Here is a 5,858-nt window from a genome sequence, read left to right as displayed (position 1 = left end):
TATGTTCACACAAAATCTGCACACCCGTGTTTACAGCAGCTTTATTTATAATTGCCAAAAGTTGACAGCAGCCAAGATGCCCCTCAGTAGGGGATGAATGAATAAACTGTGGTACAGGCATATAAAGGCTTCCCAGGTGGCTCAGCAGTAAAGAATCCGCCTACCAACGAAGGCAACGCAGTTTCACTCCCTGGATCGGGAAGGTCCCCTGGAGAAAGAAAAGGTGACCCACTTCAATATTCTTATTTGGGAAATTCCGTGGTCAGAGGAGCCTGACAGGCTACAGTCCATAGGATTGCAAAAAAGTTGGATACAACTTAGCAACTGAACAACAGCCAGATACTGAGATATTATTCAGTGCTAAAAAGAGATGAGCTATCAAGCCATGAAAATACATGGAGGAAGTAAAAGAAGCCAGTATTTAAAGGCTGTACATTGTAGCCATATCCAACAATGTCCAACCAATGTCCAACTACACGACATTCTGGAAAAGGTAAAATTATAGAGAGAATAAAAAGATCAGTGGTTGGTAGGGGTCCATGGGGAGGCAGAGCGCAGAGGATTTTTAGGAGCGTGAAGCTGTTCTTTGTGATGTTTATAACAGTGAATATATGTCATCACACATTTGTCCAAAACTGCAGACTGCACGACACCAAATGTGAATGCTGATATAAACTATGGACTTTGGGTGGTGGTGATGCGCAGGTTCATCAAGTGCAGCAAATGTCCCCCTCTGGTGGACAGTGTTGATGGTGGGAAAGGCTGTGACTGTATATTTGGCGGCGGGGAGGGGGGGGGGGGCACAGATACAGGAAATCTCTGTACCTCCCCTTAGTTTTGCTGTGAACCTAAAACTGCTCTAAAAAATAGTCTACTTTTTAAAAATGCCTGCCCACATATGATAAACCCCTTTAGAGAATGAGGCATGCCTTCTCCTCCTGTGTCCCCTTCATGCCCTAGCCCTCCCACCACCACAGCAGGTGCTAATAAATGTCTGTTGAATTGAATTAAATTGACAGGTCACCTGGGGGGGAAAGAGCGAGAACTTGATCATAATCTGGATTCTGAGACGACGGGAAAGTTGAAGGACCAGTGACCTCTCTCTTCAGAGCTCAATTATCTGCATAAGAACAAACGTCTCTGATATCTAGCTATTAATTTGCTCACAGTTGTCTCGGCCTCCAAAGTTCACAGGTGTCCCTTTCAATTTCTCAACCACATCGTTCATAGGAAATGAGATTCTCTCCTCATTCACAGCAGTAGCCCTAGTACCATCTCCCTTCCCCTTGCTCCCCCTCCAATCACCTCACACATTCTTTTTCCTCTTTTCTGTTTGCCACGATTAACCCCCTGGGCATCAAAATGCCTGTCACCACAACTTTCTTGGGGCCTGTTAGGAGACCCATCATTTCCTGCTCAGCATCATAAATCAATAGCCGAGGACCGCAGGTTTTATTGGCAGCCTGAGTCAAAGGAATCTATTCTAATTAATCCTCCCCACAAAAATGATGGCCTTTAGCCATCTCGTAGGTGGGAGCCAACAAACCTGGAGTGAAAGGAAAATAAAATGCTTGCCTGGCTTCCTACGAAATCAATACAGCCTCACTGAGTTCTGTTCTGGGTCACACAGAAGGGGCAGCAAGTGTGGTCGAGATCACTGGCAAGGTCCCTGACCATGAGTCTGACAGCTGGGGTGGCAGAAACTAAGGATGCCCGTCATCCCACAGACCCCAGAGGATGAAGGCCTAGTGCCTTTAGCAGCCTTTAGCCCTTTGATACACATTCATTCATGATTAAAAGTGATTTACGAAACATAACCGTTTCCATATCCTTGACATGACAGTATCCTGGGAACAAGCAGGAGATGGGCAAATCTGAGTCTGAATGAGACAAGAGAAGAGAAAATTCACATCATTCCTGATGTTATTCTGCAACAGGGCAGTTGGACAGTCCAATGTTTGGTGACCGGCACATTACATGATTTCAAGGATGGCTCAGGCAGTCCCTGATAAGGGAGTGAGGTGGGGCATGGCCGAGGAAGGCTCGGGAGAACAGCAGGGCCTGTAGCCAGGGGGAAGCAATGCTCTCCTTCCAGACAAAGCATGGCCCAGCAGAAAGACTGTGAACTGTGAGATGGAGCCCAGGCCTGGCTTTAAGTCCACTTCTTTCTACCTGCATGACCTTAAGCAAGTTACTTAGCTTTTCTGAGTTTTTTTCCTCATCTGGAAAATGGGATAAAGAGTGACAGTTCTTAGTTAACCGTCTTATAGTGAAACTATCTTCATGGTGGAATGGTGTGTGAAACACAATGTGATATGCTTTTTCCCCTTCATCCTCCTAAGTCTGAGATCTGCCCTTTTCCACTGAGTGGGTTAGAACAATTAGGTCCAGGCTCACTCTCTCTCTCGCACACATACTCATGTTCCTCCACTCTGCTATGTTACAGAATTCTCCACCATTAGTAGGAAGAAAATAGCTGAAGGAAAAATGAGAAATCTCAGGCACTAATAACAGGCTTTGTACCCCACCCAACCATCCCGTCCTACCTCCCGATTTCTTTGGTGTTCTGGGAGGAGATTAACCCCTCCTATCAAACCCTATGCCATTCCATGAGGAGAGAAACAAGAGGGCCACTTGGGGTCAAGGACAGGGAGGCCCAGGTGATGGCCCAGTGCAGTGCTACCTGCCAGGCAACACTGGGGTGGACCAAAGCCGGGATTGGGACAGGGTGCCCCTCTGGGTCACACTGTAGCCTCAACTTCAAGGGAAAGGAAGGAGAGGGGGAAATCTGAGGTTTCCTGAGTTTATACCCATAAGACCCAAAGAACTGAAACGACAGAGTTCTTCTGGAATTGACAAGAATGTATGTTCTGCCTTCCGCTGGAATGGAGCTCAAGAAGGAAAGCAGATCCAGTTTGGGGAGAATAAAGCAAGTTACGCTCTGGTAACCTGAGTCCCTGGCCAGTCAGTCCAGTCGCTCAGTCATGTCCGACTCTTTGCAACCCCATGAATCGCAGCACGCCAGGCCTAACCTCAGAGTCCAAGGCATATATACCTAAACATTTATATACATATATGTGTATTAAAAGTAATACAAATAATAATTGACATAATGTAGCAGCTATGCTTATTAGGTACTTCTGTGTGCCAGGTCCTGCTCTCACAGCTTTATACAGATTCTATCTTTATCTCTCACTAATAGGCATACAAGTTCAGTATCACTGCTCTCTTTGAGGGATGGGCAAACTAAGCATAGACAGGTTAGATAACTTGACAACTAGCCCAAGGTTACAATACAGATGTGGAGGGTCCAAAACGAAAACCCTGGCCATCTGATGGCAGAGCCCATGTTCCTGATCGCTTCTGCTCTCTTGCTTCTACCTTGAGCATTCAACATCTTACAGCACATTTACTTACAACTTACTGAGTGCTGACTATGACTTAGGCATTATGCTGCAAGCTTTACTCTTACATTGATACTCTTTATAATAATTCCCGGAGAAACATGTTATTATCACCTTTCTAAAGATGAAGAAACTGGGACTCTGTATCTGATTCTGTCTGACTCCAAAGGCATAGTCTCAACTCCTTCCTATACAACCTCCATGGAAACACAAATAGAGGGCTTGGTTCACTGCCGGTTTTAGAGCAAGGCTGTCACATGAGTAGCTGCCAATATTTGAATCGTGATGGTAAGGAGGGGATATGGGTCCCTGACAGCCCCAAGTCCAAGGTGAGGGCCAGAGGGAAGGGCTCTGTAAGAATTAGGGTCCAATCTCACCAAGAAAAGGCCTGGCAAAGACTAGATGGGTACCCAGTCAGGCGTAAAGACGCCCAAGGAAAGACTCAGTTCCTGGCAGGTGGGGTGAGTGCTGGATTAAGACCGAATATTGTCTTCAGAGGGGCTACAGCCCCCAAGACCTGCCTCAGGGATCCATGGCATCGTGCACCCCAGGTTTCTAGCTACAGGGCAACCTTGACCATTCAGGGTATGATTATCCTGAGTCTGAAAGCAGAGGCCATCACTGAGCTTCAGTCTACAAATAGGGAAATCCAGAGACTGTAAGCAAAGAGCACTGTCACAACGGCGGGTAAGTGGCAGAAAGAAGGAGCACAAACTTGGTGTGCTCCGACTGCAAATTCTGTGCTTTTCCTCACCACTGCGTTTATCCCAAGCAGAGTAAACACCACTTGTGGCTTGACTCACAGGAGAGAAAGGGGAGCAAAGATACACTCTGCCAATCTCCTGTTGTTCACAAGGCTCAGTCCTATATAATCAGCGACTATTTTCCATTGTCTAGGCTTGCCGGCCCCTCCTGGCCCAGAGCCAGCTGACGTCAGACCCCAGACCTCTCCCCGGCAAGGGATTAGGTAGAGAAATAAAGTCCCATTTCACAAGCTGCTAAATCCTATTTGAACAGCCTTGCCAGGGATTTCCTGGGCTTAATCACCTGCTAGCCATGGACAGTGGGGAAGAGGCTGGTCTATGACTTTGTCTTTCCCTGTCCTCCCTGGTGTGACTCCACTCCCAAGAATACCCCTTAGGGTTTGCACAAGAATGCTCACTGCAGTAGGGCTCATAGTGGCAAAAAAAAAAAAAAAAAAACACGAAGAAAGTAAAATCTGTCAATAGGAGATAGATGAATAAAACACTATACAATGGTTAAAATGAATGTACTAAAGTCTACAGTCTACCAATGTGAATAAACCTCAAAAATGTACTCAGTGAAAAAAGTGAATGGCTAAAGAATATGTATAGTATGAATATTTCTATGAAGTTCTTAAACATACAAAGCAATGCTGGACACTGTACCGGGACTCGAACATGTAGAAAAGTCAGAAGTCATGCCCGCAAATGGGTAACCACGCTACGTTTTCTCCAGAGAAGAAAAAGGGGAAATAAGAATAAGAAGGGGTTCTTGGAGTGGTTCAAATCTATTTGTAATTTTTTACTTCTTTCTTAAAAACCTGAAGAAGGCAAAATGTGAAAATCTGTTAGAGCTGGACTATGGGTACATGGATGTTTATAATACAGTATCATATTTACATTTGAAATCTATCATTACAAAAAGTTTTTTAAAAGAATAATTGAACCCTTAAGTATTACAGTATGTAATTAGAATCTAGTCTGAAAGCAATGGAAGTTTACATGCAGGGAGAGACGTGATCAGTCAGCCTGATGGAGATAAGGAGATATAATCGTAGCAAGGAGTTACGAGGGCCTGGTCTGGTGCAATAGCACAGTGAAAGCAGAAAGGGCCCGGAAGGCAGAACCCGCATCTTTCAGTAGCACTGGGCTATGAAAGTATTGCCTAGACTAGTCCTTCTCATCCCCTATACCTGCCTCTGAGAAATCCACCCTCCTCCTCTCACCCCTCCCACCAAGCACTTCCACTAGGGTTGCCAATCATGGTTTCCTTCCCTAGGGTGGGCATAGGAGTCCGGCTGGCCAATTAACGACACCCCATCACCAAAGTCTATCCTGACCGGTCCAAGAACGGACAATGGCCCAAAGCTCAGCCAACGGGAGCCAGTTTTTTCCTGGGATACCTTCTTCACTGGGAATCGAATGGGATGTAGTAGAGCTCGAAAGAGATGGATACAGATCTCTCCATGGCCACAGTCCCTGACCAAGAGAAAAGCTAGTCAGGGGTTGGAGAGAATGAAGTCACGCTGGAGGGCAGAGCAGTGATAAGAGCTTTCTAGGTCATAATGAGCTCCCAGTTTCAGGTACCACATTCTGGATACAGCTGCCCTATGTGAGTGTGAGCGGGAGAGGCTCCCATAGCATCCTTTCTGAATCAGCTCTGCCGTCACTTTGGACATTGATCCTGGCTTCACAGCCTCCTGGTCCTCTT

The sequence above is a fragment of the Ovis canadensis genome, chromosome 5 (genome assembly GCF_042477335.2).
Source record: "Ovis canadensis isolate MfBH-ARS-UI-01 breed Bighorn chromosome 5, ARS-UI_OviCan_v2, whole genome shotgun sequence".
In the NCBI taxonomy this organism is placed as follows: Eukaryota; Metazoa; Chordata; class Mammalia; order Artiodactyla; family Bovidae; genus Ovis; species Ovis canadensis.
The sequence above is the reverse complement of the archived record's forward strand: the minus strand, read 5'-3'. Positions refer to the sequence as shown.